The sequence below is a fragment of the Arvicanthis niloticus genome, chromosome 1 (genome assembly GCF_011762505.2).
Source record: "Arvicanthis niloticus isolate mArvNil1 chromosome 1, mArvNil1.pat.X, whole genome shotgun sequence".
Taxonomy (NCBI): Eukaryota; Metazoa; Chordata; class Mammalia; order Rodentia; family Muridae; genus Arvicanthis; species Arvicanthis niloticus.
In genome coordinates this window covers 111,533,226-111,556,857 of record NC_047658.1, presented here as the reverse complement: position 1 = coordinate 111,556,857, position 23,632 = coordinate 111,533,226, and positions in this window count along the sequence as shown.

Genomic DNA, 23,632 nt, shown 5'->3' with positions numbered 1-23,632 from the left:
CCATCCCAGACTTATCTATCAACTTACCCTCCATGCATTCATGCACACACCTATTCATCCAACTTATCCATTAACCACATGCATCACCCACCATAAATCCAAACAGATGATTCCTCCATTCTTGCATCCATCCACACAGTCACACAGCCATCCCACTGTTCACCAGCTATTCATGTATGCCTGTTCCAACACCCGTCATCCATTTATCTCCCAACCATCTCCCAATCCACCTACCCTCCAACCCCATACCTATCCATCTATCTATTATCTATATACTCTCTGTCTATCCATCATCCATCCATTCATCCCAAGTCTCATCCATTCATCCATCTACTCATCCATTCATCCATACATTCACACATTTATTCACAAGTTATCCACATATGCCTCTTCCATCACCTATCCACACACCCACCAATCCTCCATTCATCTATTGTCTATCCACCCACCCATCCATTCATCTATCCCTCCTTACATGTTATGATTTGAATATGAAATACACCCCACCCCCCCACCCTCCACATAGGCTCATGTTCTAACACTAATTTCTTAGCTGGTGATTTGGAAGGCTGCAGAATCTTTAGGAGGTGGGCATAGATGAAGGAAGTGAGACATTTTGGGGCAAATCTACAGGCTTAAAGCACAGACCCTGATCCTAGAATAATCTCTGCATCTTGATCTTTGAGATGGGAGCCGTGATAATCTGCATCCGTTTAAACCATAACCCAAACAATCTTCTCCCCTGAGTTGCCTCTTGTCACATATTTGCCCATAGAATGAGAAAAGTGGCTAACACAGCAGCAACCCATCCTCTTATCTATCACTCATACCCATCCATCCGTGTTTCTATCTCATTATCTATGAATTATTCTCACATATATCTTCTGTCATCAGTATATTCAAACGCAACCATCCACCCAGTTATCCATCCATCCATCCATCCATCCATCCACCAAGAAACCCAATTATCCAGCATCCATCTATCCATTCATTTACCACCTCATCCATCTACCCATCCCATTCACCAATCACTGCAACCAATGCAGCAATCACTGCATGCAGCATTTGTTGCCGACTGTCCATATCTATCCACGTCTTCCACACCCACACTGAAGTTGTCACTCTGTTCACCCACTGCTGTACCTGCCTCCCAGGCTCCCTCTAATTGCTAGTGAAATCATAAAGTGATCACAAATCTTGCCCAATATCAATTCTGGGTGAGGTGACAACACCGAACAGATTAAAGCAAATCCTGTCAACATTGTTTGTCCACTTAACCTGGATCCCCATCTGTTTCCAACTCCTGCTTTTGTTTGTTTGTTTGTTTGTTTGTTTGTGTTCCTTAGAGATGCACTAATGACACTTTCCCAGTACAGGAATGCCATCAAGAAGGACCCTGTGATGTTATCTTTGTCACCATGAAGAATCACCATGAAGAAAGTCTCTATGAGGGATTGTCTATATTGGGTTACTTATGGAGGATTGTCATAAGTTAAATGATGTGGGATGACCCTGCCCACGGTGGGAAGCACCGTTCGCCTGGCGATGGATCCTCAACTGTATAAAAGTGGTGTAATCAAGTTGAGCACAAATATATGAGCACGTACGTGTTCATTGCTCTCTCTTCCTGACTGTGGATGTGATGTGATCAGCTGTTTGAAGGTCCTGCCTTAACTTCCCTATAATGTTTGACACCTCCCCTGCCATTTTTTTCAGGGTATTTTATCTCAGCAACAGAAATGAAACCGGGTCAGGCTATTTTCTTTGTGGAAGAAGCAGCTGATGGTCTACATGATTTCCCTACCCAAAGCGAAGTGAGAGGTGTGAGCCGTTCCTTAGTCTAGCCTGTCCTCTGTAATGGGGCAAACCAGGCTATGAGGGTGAAGAGCCCTTGTTCTCTGGCTGAAATGAGACAGAGGCACTCATGATCCACTGGGCAACTTGCCTGACCCACTTGAATGCATGGCGTGGCAGAATGTGGCATGGATGGAGTATGCTTTTTCTGCTTCACCCACTGGGGCTCTTCCAGTGTGTCTTCTCCCACTGTGGGAGAGACAGAGGCTGAAGTGCCGGTGTGAGCCAGTCCTCGGCACATGAGGCTTTATTATTTCTATGTGTGACATACATAATTAGCCAGCCCACTTTAGAGGACCAGACCAAGGATCAGGGTGGGTGTGGGACACTAACTCCCACTGGTCTGTCTGATGCCCACATCCAGCTCTTGGCATTGCAATTAGCAATGCTGCCGTTGCCCTGGCCCTGGGCACTCCTGCCTCCTGCTTCTGAGCTAGTTATTCCTTGGGTCTATCACTGGTGACTCAGGTGGTCTTGGGGATGTTTCTTGATGTCCCTGTGCCTCAGTTTCCCTACTTGTAAAATGTGAATAGCCATGGTCCTTACAACTTTCTGGGACTCAGCATCCTGTGAGCCTGACTTCCTTTGGGAGTCAGAAAACCCTCAGGTGAGCAGTTGGCAGAGTCCCTTCTCGTGGTCCCTGCTGGGTCCTGTACATTCGCTCAGTGTGTACTGCGGGAGTGTGGTGGAAGTGGAGACATGTACTCACCTGGGACGTGTGCTCACCTGTCTTGGTCATCTCATCATCAGCTGTTGTGGTGGGTGTTCTTTAGCTGAGCTTTTTCAAGTCTGACCAGCATGTACAAAGCTAAGCTGAGGCTGGCCCCTCTCATACCATTGCCAGTAGCCTGAATGAAGGAGCCTGAGGCAGGAGGAGCAGAACACATCCTGAGCTGCATCTTGTTTCTAAAATGTGATAGCAGCTTGCCCATGCTTTACTTCAGCCGCTCCTGCACCTCAGAGCACCCCCACACCAGGTATCTCTGAGCCCCTCTGGCATGTCACACTTCTGAACAGGTATCTGAATCTTGTAATAGAAAGTGGGCTCCTTGTGAGAGACATGAGCCTGCCTCGCCACCATCTTGGATTTAAAATTATCTCCTGCCATTTATTCTGTGTGGCCACCTTGAATAGGGCTGTCCTCTTCCTGGGAAGACTCTAGGGAAATGAGGGATATTGCTGTATGCTGTATGCCTGGCTGTCTGTGTCACCAACTTCAGGTAGGATGTTGCCATGTTGTTAGGTTCACAATAGCCCTCTGCCCTCAGTGCAGGAATGCAGCCATCTTGGAAGCAGATGCCCCTGTATTCTGATCCCTCCAGCCCAGTTGCAGCTTCCCATGACACTGCAGTCCCAGGATATGCATGTCTCCTCCCAAGAGGCCCATCCTTGCTCAGCCTCAGCCTGAGCCTTAGCCTGGCTCTCTGAGGAGCCATCTACTGTCAATCTTTCCTTTGCGCCCACCTCACCTTAGAGTCAGCAGCTGCCTCTAGAAAGGCTTCTTGTGCCCTGACATACAGGCTCACACACTCACACATTCACACACATACCACACACATACCACACACACAAATACACACACAAACATACCACACATACACACACACACATAACACATACACAAATACACACACACACACACAAACATACCACACATACACATATACACACACACATAACACATACACAAATACACACACACCACACACACACCACACACACACACACCACACACACACACACCACACACACACACCACACACCACCCACCCACCCACACACCACCCATACACACCACACACCACACACACACACACACACCACACACACACACACACCACCCACACACACCACACACCACACACACACACACACACCACACACACACACACCACACACACCACACACACACACACCACACACACACACCACACACACACACACCACACACACACACCACACACCACACACACACACACACACACACACACACACACACACACACACACACTCATGCCCAATCACATACTCACAAGGCTGAGCAGCCTCAGGCAGGTGGCTTGTGGTCTCTGAGCCCCTGAGCCCCTTGTTTCCTCTCTGTACAAGGAAGAAGGCAACTTTTCCCCAGGGTGGCCCTAGGCTTCAATGGTGCTTAGGAAAGGTGGAGACTATAAGGGAGCCAGGCTCTCTCTGGCTTTAAGCAGTCCTCTGCCTGACCCATGCCCCACCCCAGCTGCCTCTTAGTGGGGGACCAAATGTCATTTCAGTGGCAGGCATGGGGTATTTTAAGTGACACCTGAAGCTGAGATAAGGCCCTGGGCCACACATTCCGTAGGAAGACCTGAAGCTAAGATCTCAGCATTGGAATGCAGGAAGGTGATGGGATGGGAGGCGGTTTCTCTCCCCTTGAACAAGGTATAGCTTCAGACATGCGCTGATAACTTCTGTGGTGGCTAATGTCAAGATCCTAGCTGTCCTCAAAGAGGGGCCACATTGTGCCTAGTGGGCATCTGTGTGACATTCAGGGAACTTTCATTGTGACAACATTGGTCATGGGCTATAGAGAGGGCTGTCTGGGTTACTCCTTTGGCCTGTCACTGGTGACTCAGGTCAGGTGGTCTTGGAGGTGCTTCTGGATATCCCTGTGCCTCAGTTTCCCCACTTGTAAAATGTGGATAACTGTGGTTCTTACAACTTTTTTGGACTCAACATCCCACGAGCCTGACTTCCTTTGGGAGTCAGAAGGTCCTCAGGTGAGCAGTTGGCAGAGTCCCTTCTCATAGTCCCTGCTGGGTCTTGTGCATTTGCTCAGTGTGTACTGCAGGACTGGGGTGGGGGTGGGGACGTGTGCTCACCTTTCCTGGTCATCTCATCAGCAGCTGTTGTGGCGGGTGTTCTTCAGCTGAGTTTACTCAGGTCTGACCAGCATGTACAAAGCAAGCTGAGGCTGGCCCCTCTCATACCATTGCCAGTAGCCTGAATAAGGGAGCCTGAGGCAGGAGGCTTCCTACAAGATTCATCAGCTGGAAAAAAAAAAAAAAAAAAAAAAAGCCACAGGGAAGCCATGAGCACACCTGCAGAAAAACTAGAAATCATCTCTGTCAGGGTGCAGGTGTGACCAACTGACTGTGCGGTGTCTGAGGAACGGGTATGGGGCTGTATGGACCACGTGTAGCATTCATCACAGGCAGCTAGGCAGCCACTCCACTGAACTCCATGCTCCCCACCTGAGTCCCCTGTAGCCCTAGATGTCGGGTTTACTGATCTCCTACCATGTGCCCTGGGGTGTGTGTGTCTTGGCTTCTTCACCCCATCTCTACTCTGAGTTTTGTGTTCTTCTACCCCTGATGTTGAATGGTGGATGAACGGATGACAAGTGGATAGATGAGTGGATGAACAGATGAGAGGTGATGGTGGATGGTTGGGTGAGTGGTCGGTCGGTAGGTGTGCAGATTGACAGGTGGTTGGATGTGTGGATAGATGAATACATAGAAAATGACAAGGCAGGTGACAGAAGGGTGTGATGATTCTGGCTTGGGGGGAGCAAGGAACTCTTCAGCTAGACCTCAGACATTACCTCTCAGGGCCCACAGCTGCTGGGGGCCACCATGACCTGAAGCTACCTGTCTTCACTCAGGATCCTGCCAATCTGCCTGTCTGGGCCCACACAAAGAACTGTGATGCCCGGCTCTTGTCCCACTGTATTGGGATCATAAGTTAGCCTCATCCTTATCTATGAGCACCGAGGGTAGGGGGACTCCACCACTCACCCCTTCAGTGCCGGGCCTCCTGCCCTGGCTTTCCAGCCAGGATCACATTCTGTGTACAGAGCCTGGGGAGCGATAGCCCTTGGCACGAACCCAGCATCTCCTGTGTGCATTCTTCTCTACTGAGGAACCTTCAGGGATTGCGGTTCCCACAGCGTAGCCTGCTCCAGGCTGGCTACTTGTTGGCCTTGGCTCTGCTCCAGGAGACCCCGCTCTTCAGATCCCTTTGGAGGGAGCCATAAGGGTCAGCCAGGCAGGATGTGGGTGTTTTAGGGTCAGTGGACAGGTGTTCTAAAAGGGTCTGCCTCACCTGTGGTCAACCAAGACTGTGTCAAGGGTGACCAAGTCTAATTAAAGGGAACATTAAGCAGGGCCCTCTAAGCATGACTGTGTCCTCGAGTCCCCTTAGACACCCACAAATTCCACAGAGGAAGGAGCAGAGATTAGGGGCTCCAGGCTGGGAAAGCCTGGCCTCTACCTCCAATCCACTCTTGCATATCTACTTCATCTCAACAGTAAGTTAAAGATTCCGGGAAATTTCTCCATCCCCCTGATTCCTCAAGTATTTAATGGGAACACTACCCCCTCTCACCCCTGGGGAGGAAGGGAGGAAAGTGAGCTTCCAAAATGGCCACAAGAAATGAGGTAGTATGTGAGTGTGATCAGGGCTGGGCCAGCTTTGTAATGATCAGGCACTGTCCTAGATTCAAAGAGGGAGGATCAAATAGGACACGGTCCTCTTCATCAGGTGGTTAATGCATCCTTCCTCTCTGGACCATAGATTCTGTGTGCAGCCCTCTTCTACCCTTGTGTGTGCATGCATGTGTCTATACAAGCAGGTGCGCATTCATGTGTCTACATGTGTGTGCCCAGGTGTCTATGTGGTGTGTGCGCACATATTTGTGTAAATAGCTGGTGCTCCAACTGTATTTTGTGACAAGCCTGCAAGTCTACCTCTCTGAGTGGTTCATACCCCAGATGTTACCAATGATCAGTAGTAGCATGATCAAGGATACACGTGGGCAGAGTTGGGCAGCCATGACACGTATGTACTGTATGAGATGGTCCATGCTCTGAAAGTGAGATTGAAGTGACACTTGAGGAAGAAAAAAATCATGAAAGTGCCTGGATGTAGTCACTAGATTTTCTTATCTCAAGGGACTGGAGTAGCTTGTGATACTCCTTGAGATTTAAAAAAAGAAAGCACATGGTACTGTCTCATGGCTCAGGGTCACCTGATAGCTTGGAACTTATGAGCTCTCAAGCTAGGTCTGGGAGTCTGGCTCATCCTGCCCTTTGCACTCTCTTGGCTTCAAGTCTGCAAAATGTCCCCAGAATGCAGGGTAGTCAACCACTGAATTCCAAAAGAGACCCAAGCTGGGCCAGGAGTCAAGTGTTGAGGGGGTCCATGCAGGTGTCAAGGCAGGCAGGGAGCGGAGCCACAAAGAAAGTGCAAACGTGATGAAGCGAGACTTTGTCTGCCAGCTGAATGAAGCTTCTGGAGAGTCAGATGCACGGTGGTTTATTGCCAGCATATTCTGAGGCAATAAAATTTGGGGAAAAGTTTCCAGGCAGCCACCAATCCTATCTTGATGTGCAACAAATCTTCAGGAGTTACATAGAAACTCCTTGGCAAAGTGCATGTGACCTAGAAGCTGCGCTCTGTAGTGTAAGGGCTTAGGAACCGGTGTGGGCTCTGACTGAGAGCATGGAGGTCAGCAGGCTGTGAAGCTCATGCCTTAGAGTGACAAAGTCATTTGGAGCCTGCCAGGAATCAGCCTTCATTTCAGAGTCTGTCTCTCCTAGGACATTCGGGAATGGGTCTGACACCACACAAGGTGTGTGTGTGTGCGTGTGTGCATGTGTGTGTGTGTGTGTGTGTGTGTGTGTGTATGTGTGTGTGTATGTGTGTGTGTGTGTGTGTGTGTAGATACCCTCTTTTACAGAACCACATGATGACATCAGTCCTTCCTGAATAGTGTCTCTTCCTTAAACTGCATGAGTGCTGCCTAATCTACTCTCATCACGGTCAGTTTCTCCGTGGCAGCATTCGCCACAGCTGGGGATTTGCAGGCTGGAGGGTGTGTGGATCAAAGGTGAGATCTGGGGCTATCTCAGTAGAATTCTACCCACTAGTGTGTACTGAAATTTAATTTTGCTTCCCATTTCTATGGGATAACATGTGATGGGACTGACTAGGGTAGGACACAACTCTTGTTCTGCTTTTCAATGGCTGATATCTTGAGGAAACAGGCTGTGTTGATGATGGTGGTGGTGATGATGGTGATGATGATGGTGATGGTGGTGATGGTGGTGGTGATGGTGATGCTGATGCTACTGAGGATGATAGTAATGGTGATTATGGTAGTGATGGTGATGATGATGGTCATGGTGGTGATAACGGTAGCAGCAGCTGCAGTTCCCTGTCAGTCCTGTGATCATAAGGTAGTGATTGGTATCCTACAGTGCATTGTCCCGTAACTAACACAGACTGCTAGCAGTACAGCAGGGAGGTTAAATGAGGTCATTCAGGCAACGGTTTGGGCGGAGCCCAGCCATCATGACCCAGGCAACTCTGAGAAGATTCTTTCCATCACACCACCTCGTTCTGATTTAGAGCAGGCTTCTGTCCACACAGAGCCATGCTCACGGGCTCATCCACATTTGGGTCATCTCAGGTGTCTTCCAGAGCCCAAGTATAGCAGAGAGAGGCCTGAACACAGGTGGGTTCCTGGGACACACACCATAGGTCTGTTGCACCTTGGTGGGCTGCTCACTAGGTCCAGAATCCACCCTGAAGATCAGAGAGGTGGTGTGGAGAGCTGTAGAGGGATTTGTTGTCCTTCCTCAGTCTCTGGGAGGACAATGGGCCCCATTCGTTACATCTTTGACTTATTTGCAGTGTAAGAACATTTGAGAACAACAGCCAAGCTGTGTGGGCAACAGGCATAACACTTTGAGGACCAACAAGAAACATCCCCACAAGGGCAAAACAACAGGCAGGTCTGAGAAAACAGCATGGCTGTGAGGGAGCATTATCCATTATCACTGTACTGTTATCAGCATTACCATCATCACCACTGTCACCACAATCACCATCACCACCATCGTTATCTTCACCATCACCACCACCATCATCAATCACCATCACCACCATCATCACTATCACCGCCACCATCATCACCACCATCATCATTATCACCACCACCATCATCACCACCATCATCATCACTGTCACCACCACCACCACCATCATCACCATCACCACCATCATCACCACCACCATCATCACTATCACCACCACCATCATCACCACCACCATCATCACTGTCACCACCACCACCATCATCACCGTTATGAATGTCACTATCATCAGCATCCTAACCACCACCACCAGCAGCAACATAGCTATCACCACTGTTACTACCACCACACTCTCCGTCACCATCATCACCATCCTCCTCCACTGGTTAACAGTTAGCCAGTCTGACACACACTTTGAGTATAGAAGACAGAAGAGAGAATTGTTAGTGACAAATTCAGATTTCTATGTTCTGCCCTTCCAGTAGGACTCAAGTGGGGCTGTGACCAAGGCGGATATCAGCACAGACACATCAACTCTGCTAATCAAAGTGGGCCTGAGTCTCAGGAGACTCAAGTGTGGGACTGTTCAGCAGACACCGGGGGATGAGGCACAATCTCTCTTGTTTGCTCCACAGAGAGAAGAGCTACGGAAGGCAAGCCTGCTGAGATCTCAGACCAGTCTCTGTCTGGCTCACCTCAAGTGGACCTCCTCTCCCTCAGCCTCTGCTCCAATCTCTAAAATGGGGACACACTGAGACATCAGGCTCTGCCCTTAGCAAGCCTCTTGGGCCTCCCTTGAGCAGCCAGTAGGTGGAGCTGACGGGCAAGTAGGAAGGAAAGGGGGGGCCTATAGTAGGAAGGGTTCTGGGAGCAGTCTAGTGGGGACTGGGGGGCCTGGGAGGCCTGGCAATACTCCCTGAGGGTAGACAAGCTACATTACCTCTCTGAGTATGGGAACAAAGCAGCTATCCACAGGCATTCCCAGTGTCGTGGCCCCTGTAAGGAGTCACACCCCTCTCATGGCATCCAGACGCTGAGTAGGTTTTGGATGCCCCATCTCTCTGCCTCCATGTTGGATTGGTCCCTGAGCCTTATTATCCTTCCTTCCCAATATTTCTGCTCATGGGAAACGCATCTCCTATCCTGAAAACCCAGCACCTAGAGGAAGTTTCTGGAAGGGGAAGTGGGATATTGTCTCTATCATGCCCAGGGTTCCCAGCCCTGGGGGCAAAGCCCGAGGTCTTAATGAGGCCTGTGAGGCCCACAGTGCCCTGCAGAGCAGAGGCTGGTTCGGAGCCGCCGCGCCACCTCTGGTTGCAGACAGTGCCAGCTGCAGCGCTCTCTGCTTTCTGCTCTCCTTTCTTCCCCGGGGTTTCCTGGGGTGGACCTGTCTGCTGACTTGACCACCACAATGTTCTGAGGAGCTGGGGATGTAGGGCTGCCTGAGCCCTGCCTGTTCCCTCTTTTAGCAGTTGGCAAAGCACATTAAAAGTCTTCGCCAAGCCTTCATGGGACCAAGGATGCAGAGTATAAAGAAGGTACGGGGTTTGGCAGAGAGCTGGTTGAGGCCACAGTGGGACTCACGGAGACTTTCTGCCTCCATTGCTTTCCAGAAGGTGAACAAGAGGTTGGGGCTGGAGGGCTCCCTCCTTGTTCCGCCCCTTTGCCTCCAGGTTCTGTTCCACCCATCTCCCACATTGCTGCGCATGCCCATGTGAGGTCTCCGGGCCACAGCTCCTCACCACAGGTAATGAGAATAGCTGAGGCCCCACAGGCTGTGTGGACAGCCCTTGGGTAGGTTCCCTCGCTGGCTAAGGTTATTTTAAAGCCAGAAGGTGCAGTGTGAGTGAGTGAGTAAATGAATGAATGAATGAATGAATGGCCCCTAACCTCTAGGGTTCTAAGGTCACTGAGGGGTATTGCCCGTAAATGGTACCTCTGTGACCTGAGCTCTCAGCTCACCTGATCCACCTGACTGTGACCTCTGCCTGGCTTAGCCCCAGAGGAAGGGATGCAGAAAGGAGCCCTTCCTACCAAGAACTGCCTTACATCACAAATCCCTGCCCACCAGGAAGTCCTTCCCACCCATGGTTTCTTCCTCTTGAGGCCCTGAGACCCAGCCCATATAATATAGAGGGCCTTGCAGAGAACAGGCACCCAAACAGGGTCTCTTCCCTTCACACTTGACTGTCTCCTCACCTCATACTTCTATAGCCTGGTCCCATGGGTGCTGTACCTGCAGCCGGCCAGCTCACACCAGATAGAGTACAGACAGTCACCAAAAGCTGAGCTGTAAGCTGCATGCCTCCTGGCTGTGGCACTGTGTCAGGGTGGCATGCCTAGCTCAGACTACCTCTGCCTTCACTGGTTACCATCTGGGGCCTAAGGCAGGGTGCCCTGGGCAGACACCTTCCCAGCATCTTTCCCTCACATCCCCACAGCAGTGCTGTGGACAGATACTGCTGGGTGTGTGTCTGTGTCCCTGCCAGGCTGGCCTGGGAAGCCCTTGGGCACTACCATCAGTTAGTGTGAAAGCCAGTGGACACACAGCGACAGCAACAGGTGACAGCTGTCTTGGATGGAGGAGAGGGAGAAGATGGGACGAGCTCCATGCAGGCCAGGCTACCAGGGAGGTGCCCTGGGGGACTGCATGTAGTCTGGGAGCAAAGCTCTGGGGTGTAGCTTCTGTGAGGAGGCAGACGACATGCCTCAGATAAGTTTGGGGAAGAGAAGCTGGAGAGCCATGGAGAAGGTGTCAGTTCTGGGTAGAAGCTGCACGCCACCTGTGACTGTGGAACCTGCAAGCACTTGATAAGGACTAGCCATTGCAGAGGGCACATGACCCAGCTATGACTACCTCTGACCCCCACAGTCCCAGCCTCATGAGATTCATGGGCCCTGTGGAGTGCTGGCACTTGCAGCTGGAGGTCAGACCAGGCTGGGCCACTGCATTCCCAACTCCCGTCAGTGTTCCTTTTCAACATCCATGTCCTCACTGATAACTTCCTGGGTGGCTCATGCCCAGCTGTGCTTCACCCTCAGGACGATACTGAGCTTTCCCCCTAGGCTTCTTCCCCTTTCTGCCTTTAACTGACAGGTTTTCACTTGGCATCTACTATATGTAGGCACGAGTCAGGTGCTGAAATGTTCCAGATCTGGGCCCTCCCAGAACTTTCTCAGCTGGTCACAAGCCTAGAGGACAAGCTCAGCAATCTCTAGTTCTGTGCTGGCCTTAGGTAGTGTTACATGGAGAACTGTGTGGAATTGGGCCTCTGAGGCAGAAGCTAACTAGGGAAAAAAAAAAAAAAAAGAGTGCTGCAATCCATTAGTGATGTCTGCCATGTGCACAAGAAGGGAAGCATGGCTCCTGTTCTCTGAGAAATCATTACCTAGCCAGGTCTATAACATGCTTTTGACACTGCTGGATGCTATGCAGGGATGCATGGCTGTCCTGATCATGAGAAAGTAGAATCTAGGGCCTTCGCTATTCAGAATGCCAGGTTCACAACCTGGTTTTCTATGATGTCACACTATAAAACTCTGTCCCCTCTTTGCTTTGGCTGCTGGGAAACTCAGAATGAAGCTTCATACTTGCTCTTGGACAGCACAGTAGCCCAGGACACGAGTCCTTCTGTCATCTGCCCCTGTGGGCTCTTTATCCTCAGGCTCTGCATCCCGTGGAGCAAGCCGGACGCAAGTTATCAACTATAAATAAAACCAAGGCTTCCGTCCTGGCTTGCACTTGAGTTTCCTGGTGCATTTTTTTAAGTCCCTAGTCAACAGAGTTGAGGGGGGGGACCTCCTAACGGAAGATGACATCACCATCAGCTGGCTTGAGGAACAGGCCCCAGCCCTGCAGGCGCGGGTGGACCCTGAATGCCCCCATTGTGAGGGGTAACTTCATCACACAAGTTCCAACGTGGTGGAGTCTCAAACGGGGTTCTGTGGTTTCTGCCCCTCTCAGAGGCACACACACAGGCAGCTGCGGTTGCTCTGCTTCCTTTCGCGCTGCAGTGCTGGCTACTGGCCAGTGCAAGTGACCACCCCTTCCACCCTGAGTCACCATCATTCTCAACTCTGATTCAAGTTCCTTTAAAGGGACAGCAGGGCCAGGAGAGGGAAGCTGTTCAGGGGAAGAGGCTCCGGGGAGGGGGACAGAGACAAGAGGAAGCCTGCGGGTGCTCTGGCAGACGCCTAGATGGAGGGGGTTTCCTGCCTCCCCCAAGCAAGTGGAGCCTGTGACTTCCCCAAAGTCTATAAAGCACACAGAGGCTTTCCTTTCTGCCCTGCTAATACTGGGGGCTCAGACGGCAGGCTCGGGCTTGATGGGCCTCCCCGATGTATGTCCTGCCTGATCCAAGTCCTTGGCCTGTGTTTGCTGAGCTTTCTTTTAGCCATCTGCAACTCTTCTGCTGCCTGCCCTCTGTTCCACGCGAGGTCCTGTCTCCTCCTTGGAGCCTCACTGTTGCCTCCTCTCTGCCCAGCTTGGTGGGCCCTGCAACCCCAACAACAACCCAAGACCCTGCTTCCATTGTCTCCTGCAGTGCTGGTGGGGGATCCTATCTGGCCGGGCCATAGCTCTGATTTGGTTCACTGCAGTTACTTACTAACTGCTTACCGATCAGAGAATGAATGTGGCACTTGGCTGCAAGGACACCTAGCTACCCTACCAAGTGTCCCAGACAGAGATGGGGAGTAGGCAGCTCTTCCCTGTCCAGATGGAGCTGGGGGAAGGAGGGGGGGGGGTCACAGGAGCAGTGTCATGAACAGGTCATGTTTGCAGGAGCCACTGCTGGGGCCCAGGCTCCTGGGGCCAGGGCTGCGAGTCCAGCCTCTAGAAACTAAAGAATGTCCTTTTCATTTTTTTTTTCTTTCCTTGACTGTGACTCACACTTTCGTTTTGAAGTTCCCTCTGCTGTCTTTCCCCTGAGGTTATACAGTGGTCAAGGCAGAGCAGCAGGGCGTGGCCAGAGGCAGGAAGCCCAGCTGAAGTTTCATTCACAAAAAATCTAAGGCCACAAGGGCTGGGGAGAAGGCTCAGTGGGTTAAGTGCTTGCCATGCAAGGTGAGGACTTTTGTTCAGACGCCCAGCAGCTCGCAGTGGCAGGCCTCGGTAACCCCAGCCCTTGAGGAATAGAGATAGGCAGATCCCTGGAGCTTACTGGCCATCTGGTCTAGCCATTTGGTGAGCTGGGGGCCAAGGGTAGAGGGGTGGAGGCAGGGGGATCCCTGGAGCTTGCTGGCTAGCAGTCTGGCAGCCACGTCACTGAGAAATCCTGTCTGGAAAGATAAGGTGGTGCACCAAAGAGAAGATACCTGACAGTGACCTCTGACCTCACACACTGACGTGCATGCATGTACATCAGCTAGAGAAAGACACACAGAGAAACACCCCCACCAACATGCACAGATATCCATCCATCCACACATCACACGCACTTGCACAATGCATCCATGTACATCAGACAGAGAGAGACACACAGAGGAACACACCCTACCCCACACACATGCACAGACATCCATCTGTACATACGCATACATATACACATACACAGAAAATGTAGAGGCAGTTCCTGTGTCCTGCTGAGGTTCTGTAGGCCCCAGCCCTGTTCTTGGTAGTTGGATGTTTGAAATTAACAGGAGTGATGGAAGGATCCTGGGGCCAAAAGGATCCAACCTCGTGCTTCTAGAAGGCCAGAGGCAATTTCAGTCTCTTCCTTCCGCCTCTGCCTGACGTGTTGTGTTGTCTCCTGGCTTGCCCTCCACAGCGACCGGAGCTGGGCTTGGGCTGCTGTGGTTCCCACACAGAGCTGGGAGACTGAGGTGGAATGGCCATCCTCCTGTTGAGTCAAGGTCATGTGATCTCCTTTTCTCTGGCTGGGAGTCTGGAGGGGTAGGAAGATAAAGGGGAGGGGGGTCTTCGGTTCAGCTGCTCCTCCCAGGAGGGGTTTCTCATCTGTCTCAGGGGCCCTGGGCATCACTACAGTTAAGAGTGTTCATTCACCAAGGCTTCATGCTGGACTCTTGGCCATCATGACTATCTTAAGGCTAGCCTCGGAGCTTCTGGTCCTAGCATCTGGACCATTCACCAAATGGCAAGAAAACAGAAAAGCCGTCTCAATCAGGAGAAGCCTAAACTGGTGGTAAAGAAAGCTCCTTGGAGCTGTGAGCATGCGAGGGAGCTTGGCAGAGGTGAGGAGGGGGTTTGCGGTGTGGTGTGAGGAGATGAGATATCGGCCAAGGAAGAAGTGGGGGGCAGGGTGGGGGAAATGCCAGGTAGAAGGTCCTGGCACATGTAGGGCCCAAATGCATGTGAAAGCCTGGAGTACTGAAGACCCGAGGCCATCTAGGAGATGGTACTAGGGACTGATGGGAGCTAGTGGAGAGAGGTGGGCTAGTCCATACAAGAGGAGCCAGGACTCGGATGAGCCAAGAAGCCTGGCTGTTTGGTGCAGACTTTTGCAGATGGTGGTGCAGACTTCTCGTTTCAGGACTGGCTTCCTGAGGCTCCTTGGTCTAAGAATCAGGTGGAGCTGCCTGCCAGGGGCCAGCAGAAAGATAGGCCACCCTTCCAAGACCCTGGGATCTTGGGGCTCAGGGGCCATCCTCTATTGCCCTTATTAGGATGGTTAGCCAAGGCTGGCAACATCAGGAGGGTAGCCAAGGCTGGTAGGGCTCTGGGGCTTCCTTACAGATATATTGCTGGAAGGAAATGGGAAGCAATGTATGTTAGCTAACCTGGGAGATGCAGGCTAGATATGTATGTGTACGGAGGGTGGAGTGTGTGGTCTTAGCCCTGAATTTGCAACTGAGCTAATACCCAGCCCTTCCCTGGGAAGAAGTGGCCCTGGACTTCCCCGGGACATCTCAGTAACACCCTGGATCCAATCTTCCTCTGTCCCAGGCTCTGGAGTCCAGAGGAACAGGAGCCATCAGGGGTCTTCTTTAAGGCTGGGCTTAGTCCTTGGCCACTTTCATTCCCAACAGTGTTTGCAGGTTTTCATTGGCCACTATGGTCCTTGGGCTTCTGGGAGCTTTTTCTGTTTCACAGAATTATGGAAGTAGCAGTTAGGAGGGGAAAATCCAGGCTGGAGAGATGGTTCAGCAATTAAGAGCACTGCCGCGGTTCCAGAGGACCCAGGTTCGGATCTCATCTCCCACCATAAGGCAGTTTACAATCTCCCATAATTCCAGCCCCAGGGGATGGATCTGAGAGCCTCTTCTGGTCTCTGTGGCCATTGCAGACAAGCAGTGTCCAGGCACATGCACTGTCCCCACTCTCCTCCCCACCCTCTGTACCCCCCCCATGGGAAAATACAACATGGAATTTGCTCTTGGATTTGACCCGAAGGATACGGAAGGAGGTACCAGTGTCATCATGGAGATTCTTATCTTTGGCACCACCAGAGTGGATACATGGGGGACAGTCTCACGAACACCACAGACTTTGGTCTTTTCTGTTACAATTGTCATGAATTCTGCATTGCCATTTTCAATAAAGAGCCTCATTTCTACCTCATTCTTTCCCTGTGAGAGGGCAGTCTTCCTGCCTCTGCAGTTGGGGAAACTGAGGCTCTGGAAGCAAGTCTTGTTCAGGCATCAGGTGCCTGGAGGGTGATTTAATCTCCAGTGACCTCCCAACTTCCTCCCAGACCAGTCATAGCTGCTACAAGTACTCAGCTAACCCCAGGAAGCCTGGTCCTTTGATTTGCAATGAAGATGAAATGTCACCAGAGTTATAAAGACGTAAGAGGAAGAATGCCATCAATTATGGCTGCACCTCTGGACTTGCCCCCTTATCATGGGATCTCAAAGCATAGGACCAAGCAAAAATTCCTTAGTCCCTGAAGCGGAGAACCACAGAATGCTCCAGAGCCCTGGAAGAGACCAAGGCAGAAGTAACACCGTACATTGTTCTACCACCTGGCAAGCACCTCCACAGTTAGCAGCTCTCCCTGAGCCAGCTTCAGAGGATGGTGGTCACTGGGCCTCCCCTGTCTCTGCTCCAGGTGAGGATGGAGACCAGCAGGAAAAGGATGTCACAATGGTGACAGGAAGGGAAATGATAGGCTCAGGTCTTGTGGGTACAGCTTCTGTCTGTCCTGGAGACTATCAGCTCTGGAATGTCACAGGCTGTTCTTATCTGAGTCACTCAGTTGGCTGGAAGGAACGGGGCCTGATGGTTAGAGAGGAGGCAAGAGAATATGGCTGACTCCAGAGGCAAAGATACTCCAGGGCTTGTTAAGTTACTAAAACTGATGGATGGACGGATGGATGGATGGATGGATGGATGGATGGATGGATGGATGAATGGATGGATGGGATAGATGGATGATTGATCAATGGACATGTGGAAGGGTAAATAAGTTAATGAATGAGGGAACAGTCTAAGAGGTTAGATGAAGGGATGAATGGATAGATGGAAGAGTGAATGGGTGAATACAGACATTGATGGGTGGGTTAATGGATGATGGTTGTATCAATGGTAGATAGAGGATGGCTAGTTGTATGGAGAGATGAATAGATGAGTAGAAGGACAGATAAACAAGTGGCTGGATAGGTAGATGGACAATGTGTGGGTGGATGGATGGGTAATGGATGCCTGCATAGATCAGTGAGCAGATGGCTGGACAGATAGATAGGTGATGGCTGGCAGATGGATGGCTAGATGGCTAGATGGACGTGTGGGTGGGTAGATGGATGACGGACGGGATGGAAGATGTGATGGCAGAGAGTAGACTTAGCACTTAGGCCATCGCCGGCATAGATGTGGGCTGTGTGAGATGATTCTGGAAAAGAAGCCAGGGACCTGAAGGGCAGAGTTTTGCTGTGCATAGCTTGTGTCCTCCACCAGAGGAGCCAAGCTAGAATATGGACTTGGATTTTGTTTTAGCCTTATCAGCTTAGGACCTTGGCCAGACCTCTCTCCCTCCTTGCTCCAGCATCAGTTTCCCTGTCAGGAATATGAGTGCTTGCAAGACGAGGTGAGTTTCTAAGAAAAATGGCTAGAGTCTCTTAGAATTTACTTCTCCCTGAATCCTATAACCTAGAACCACATGATGTCCTCCCCCTACTTCCCAAATGTCAGGGTACAAAGCAAGTTAGGATGGAGACGGCTGGACATCCCATGCTCTCCACAGGTGAGTGATGGGGACCAGCAGCTGCAAGGGTATAAGAGCTTCACTCAGCCTCTGTCCCGAGGAGGATGGATTAAGGGGCTGCCAACGGCTGATCAGAGGGCCCTGGCAGACTCCAGGCTGAGTCACAGTGAGTCACAACTGTCACTTCCTACCACACATTCCTTCATTCATATGTCCATCTGCTGTGGCCACAATCCTGGAGTATACTTGGCCAGCTGCAAGTGTGTGGGGTACTTGGCCTGCCTCAGGCAGGGATCTGGAATATACAAAGAGTTAGAGTATGGCTTCCTGGGACAGGAGCCTTCTCCTGCCTGGCAGATCTATGACTATTGCTGAGCCACACATCCCTGGATGGGTGTGGAAGGTCCTTTCCTCCAGAAGGCCCCAGTTGAGACTTGGGGCAGCTCATTGTCTTCCTAGATCACTGGGGGAAAAAAAAAGACTCATCTAACCCCAACCCTTAGTTCTGTCCTCAGAACGTCCCTGGTTTTGTTATGGAAGACCAGCCCATCTTGAGGAAGGGTGTTCTGGCTCACTCTCTGTCCAGGCTGCCTCCTTGATATTCAGTCTGGCTACATCTCACAGTATGCCTCCATGCCCTTGGAGGCAGTTACTCTGTGGGTTGCATGACACTTCTGATCCTCTATCCCTCCTAGCAGTGTCCGTGGATGACCCTCATCTTTGTAACTAACAAAGCTTCTCCTAGGACTGGCGTCAGAGGCCACTAGAAGACAGTTCTAGCGAGGTCAGCAGCTTGCCAAGTCTGAGCACAGGGGATGCCCAGAAGTGGACTTCACCTCCTTGTTCCACTCTCATCGCTCACCCTGCCCTGCTTCTCCTCTTGTTTCCCAGCTCCAGCTGCCACAGTCTCTATGCTGATGTTCAAACTGTGGGGGCTGTTTCCTACCCACAGCTTTTGCATGTGTTGCAGACAGAATCGTAGTTTTCTCTGCGGCTCTCTCAGGTGCACTTATCAGGGGTGGCCTGCTGGTAGTCTCCCTGCCCTGCCTGATGTCCCAGAGAAGCCTGGCTGACATGCTGCTGGGTTGACCCTTGGACTGCTGTGTATCTCCATCAGCCACTCTGCTGCGGCTGTGGGGATGTTGCACTTTGCTCCCTGCTGTCTTCTATCCCTGCGACCACTTCCGGCATTCCTCAGGAGATCAACAGATACATGCCGACCAAAGGTAGAATGTCCCCCAGGGGTTAGAGTATCACCTACATCCTGCATATAGTTTCCCTAAGGGTGGGACCAAGATTTGTGAAGCCAAGATTCAGGCAGTGACCAAGGTCCATGCAGAGGGGCTGGAGGCAGGAGATGGAGGACAGCTACAGTACTCAGACATCCCACGTAGGCCAATAGCTGTGGGCTCAGGGTGGGGCTTGGGGGAGCTTGAGGGCACCAAGGCACATGGGGAGGATCTCACAGGTCTTTGGTCCACCCTGAAGACCACTGGGAAATCAGTGGGAGCAGGAAGTGATGCTGTCAGGGTCCTCTTTGAAAGAAATCTCTTGTGAAAAGACAATGATAGGGGAAGGAGCAGAACTTGGGTGTGTGACATGGACCAGAAGTCCAAGGCAGACTCCAGTCACTGAGCTTGGTGGCCAAGTCCTCTTAGGTCTCCAGGCCTGCAGTTGAGACAACCCTGGGAGGAGGTGCTGAATAGGCGGTTTGTTGGGATCATTATGAGCTGCTAGGGGGTCTACAGGAGGCAGCCAGGCCCCTGAGCCGCTGGCAATGGCTATTGATACAAGGTAAATCTTGGCTACAGAAAGCAATCTGGGTGTTCTACTGTGCGAACAATTACTACACAAGCAAGTCGGGGGCTCTCTAGAAAGGACATGTAGGGCAGCAAGATCTAGTGGCCGGTCCTTCACCTGTAGCATCCGTTGTCACTGGAGACAGAGGACTGCTGGTGACTTCTGAAGTAAGAGATCAGTGGTCAGGCCATCTTAAGGGTCCTTTCTTTGATGTACCTGATTTCACAGTGTGGGTGACTGAGGCAGCCTGGCCATGATTTTTCACTAGAAAAGAATGTATCAATTTTGGACTCCTGCCCATGAGTCAAGAGGAAGCCAGCTGACAGGATCTGGACTGCAGAGAACATTCCTTACCACCTTACCAACTCTAGCCTGCTTTGGGTCCTCTTGGAAAACCACAGGGGGCCTGGGAGGAGCCTGGGGCTAGGCAAGGGACAGCAGAGACCCAAGGCCTCATTCTAGCTCAGCTGGAAGCTGTGTGTGTGTGTGTGTGTGTGTGTGTGTGTGTGTGTGTGTGTGTGTGTGTGTGTGTAAAACAGCGGGTGTCTCTCAGATCTGGTCTGTCATCTGCCCCCAACCGATTGCTCAGTCACTCTGCAGTTCTAAAGTGAACCCCCTAACTCCATGTACCCAACAATACCAGTAAAATCCAGGACCATCTTGGGCTCTCAGATCTTGGGACGATGAAGTTCTAGTCACAAATATGCTGATATCTGTTGCTCCCATGCCTTGGGTTACAATGGCTGCATACTAACTCACCAACTGCAAACCATTTGTGAGGCCTCTGTCTACTGGTGGAGGCATAAGATCAGAGAAGTTTGGTGACTCATGTGAGGGCACACAGCCAGGAAGGCACAGGGAAGTCCCAGGCCTGGGTAAAGACTGGAGCTCTGATCTGCCTGAGGATCCTAACTGATGAGGAAGCAGGTGAATAGAGGACCACAGAGCCCCGTCCCCACCCCAGGCCACAGCTCAAATGCCCAGAGAGGGTCTCTCCTAGCCTGCAGCCCTCCTGTCTTCCATTACTCTTGGAATTATGTCTTCATGTCCCCAGCCTCTGTGACACTTCTTGGGGGGATTCTTGGGGCCTCCCTGCCTATGATCTGTCTCATGTTCTGAACATTTACAGCAGGAAACACAAACGTCATGAAACCCTGTGGCTTTCTTAAGGACATAGGCACTGGATACTATCCTGAAACCCAGCCAGCCACCAGATTGACAGATGGTGTGGTCCTGGCCTCTGCAGAGCTTTTCCTTGTCCCAGTCTGACACATCCTATGATCCCCCTGAGGATCCAGTGAGGTGCTACTCATACAGACCTGGAAACTCAAAAGGCCACCCTTGGAGATGTCATTGCTCAACAATATGGGGGCCTAGCAGGGCTTTGGGCCTAGCTAGTGGCTCAGCAGTCTGCATTGCCCTGAGTAGAGAAAGCAGCTCGGGCTTTGGTGCAGCGAGTCTGAGAGGGAAGATCTAGGGATCCTAACTGCCTCCTGTGAGCCAATCCCTTGTCTCTGAGGAACCTTCCCTTCAAACCTGGAGGCCATGCTATACCTGTCATCTGCTGGTGAGGGGGTCAACAGTCTCCCAGCATGGGACCCCAGAGCCCTCTGGAAAAGTCAGGGCAGCTTGCATGTTCAGCCTGGCCCGTGTGGGGAGACTGACTCCCACTTAGCAACCTCCCCCTTTCTTCTCTGTGTGGGTGAATTACTGAGTGAGTAGTTCAAAGCCAGCTGTCAATGGTGAGCCGTGGGAGGGAGGAAAAGGGCAATTAGGAGCTTCACATAATTTCCACGGTGTGGTTTAACTTCCCCATAAACAGGCAGGAGAGACGGCCTGGCTTCTACCTGACTGGAATGCCTCCCTGGTCAGCAGGTTCCTGATGCAGCCAGTCCAGGCCGAGAGGCCCTGGAACACCAGCTTGGGACCTCAGAGCTGCCTGCCAGGGGCTGGGGAGGCTCCCTTCCCCAGAGAAGTCGCTTCCAGCGGCATGAGGAGCATTACACAAAGGAAACATTAACATCATAATTACAATTCTGCTTATTTAATTAAGTTATTAAATAGGCCTAGCCTGGGCAAGACACAAAAACAACCTATAGTTTCACTCTAATCGCCCCTCCCAGGATGGAATTAGAGCCTCTGAGAAGGGACTGGAGCCAGAAGCCAGGAGCTGTGCCAGGCCTAGGGTCCGGATGGGGTGACAGGCTGGGCTGTGGGAATGTAGCCTCTGGGAAGGTGGCTTGGGATTGACGGTGTCCCTGAACCTGACATGCCACAGGTACTTGAGCAGTAGCTAAAGGGTCGTGTAGGGGATATGGAAGATAGCCGGTGACCTGAGACACCCAGAGGACCCTCAGCAGCCTCTCCCTGAGACTAGCTGATCGTAAACAATGGCATTCATCCTGGCTGGCATAAGTTCTGCCTTCTCTCCTTCCTGTCTCTGTCCTGGTCACTGATGGCTGACACCCAAACCAGCAGATCCCACTTGTCCCCAGACCCCAACGACATTGCTGACACTGTGCCTCCCACAGAGGTGGACTTCCCAAAGGAAGAGGCCATCAGTAGCTCTCTCTGTGTCTGAGGCCTGAAGGCTGGACTCAGGCGAGCCTCTGCTGAGGGACTCAGAAGGGCGCTGGCTCCAGCAGCTTCTAGATCCGGCTGCATGCCCTGAGCTGACAGCTGCCTGCAGGCTCTGTGCACAAGGTCTCGTTAGACAGGAAGTGCCTCGTTCCAGCTGGCATGCCCTCATAGAACAGTCCAGGCTTTGTAAGGGTGGACAGCTGGGGCAGGGGGAGCTACGGGGGAAGGCCAGTGGCATCTGCTAGTAGGTGGAGGAGCAAGGGTCTTTCCCAAAAGTGGAGCTTCTCCAGGGACTGGTGAGGTATGAGGTATGACTGGGGAAGGGCCATGAAGGAGAGGGGACTAAACAAGCAAGGGAGAGAGGCTGGACCTCCAGTGTCTCAGCTCTCCAATACAGCAAAAGAACACTTTCACATAAGACAGCCATGAAAGCCACCACCCTGTGATGAGGAGGCACGAGTGCGACAACTCACCCATCTGCCACCCATCCGTCCATCAATCATTATACCCATCTATCATCCACTATCTATCCATCATCTGTACCATCAATCCACCCATCCATCCACCCATCATTCATCCATCATGCACCTATGATCTGTATCCATCCATCCATCCATCCATCGATCGATCCATCCATCCATCCATTATCTATATTCATCCATACATGTATCCACCCACTGTCTATCCATCTTTAATCCACCCATCACTCGTATACCCACCTTCTAGTCATACATACATACATACATACATACATACATACATACATACATAATCTATTCAGCCATCCATCCATCCATCCATCCAACACATTTATGCAATGTTGCCTCCTCTATTAGGCTTCAGATAATCAAAAATCATCAAACTGCCCTTGCCCCGCTATGGCTTGCTCAGAGTGTACATTTGAGGGAGAGTGGCTGACAGAAGATACATCTCCATGCTGCTTCAATGAAGGCTGGAAACTAGGAAGGTGTGGGCCTAGTGTTGGATGTCCCAGTGACTCATCCCAAGTCTCTGGCTATCATTTTAAAAGCAATGGTGAAGTAAATAAATCACAACTGCTGTAATATTGGATATGATGATGTCACAGGGCATTCAGCACAGATATTACTTAATAAAAGTCACCAGGTGTTGGGAGCCGACTTTTAGCAGAAAGCGGCTAGATTATCTTTGCAGCCATCTGGAACCATATACCCTGATAAGAGATTTGGTTTTCAATAGCCTACAACAGCTGAAGCACACTCTGATATCCCACATATTTTGTTTTGCTGTTTATTGCCCCAGCTACCAGGATTGTAATATTGCCATTGTTGTTACTATTACTAACTGTCTGGCATGAGAGTGAATAGTTTGGGGCAAATGAGGCTAGGCCTTGGGGGATGAATAGGAGTTAACTGGGTGCTGACCATGAATTTTCCTACTAACAGCCCCCACTCAGACTGAACTTAT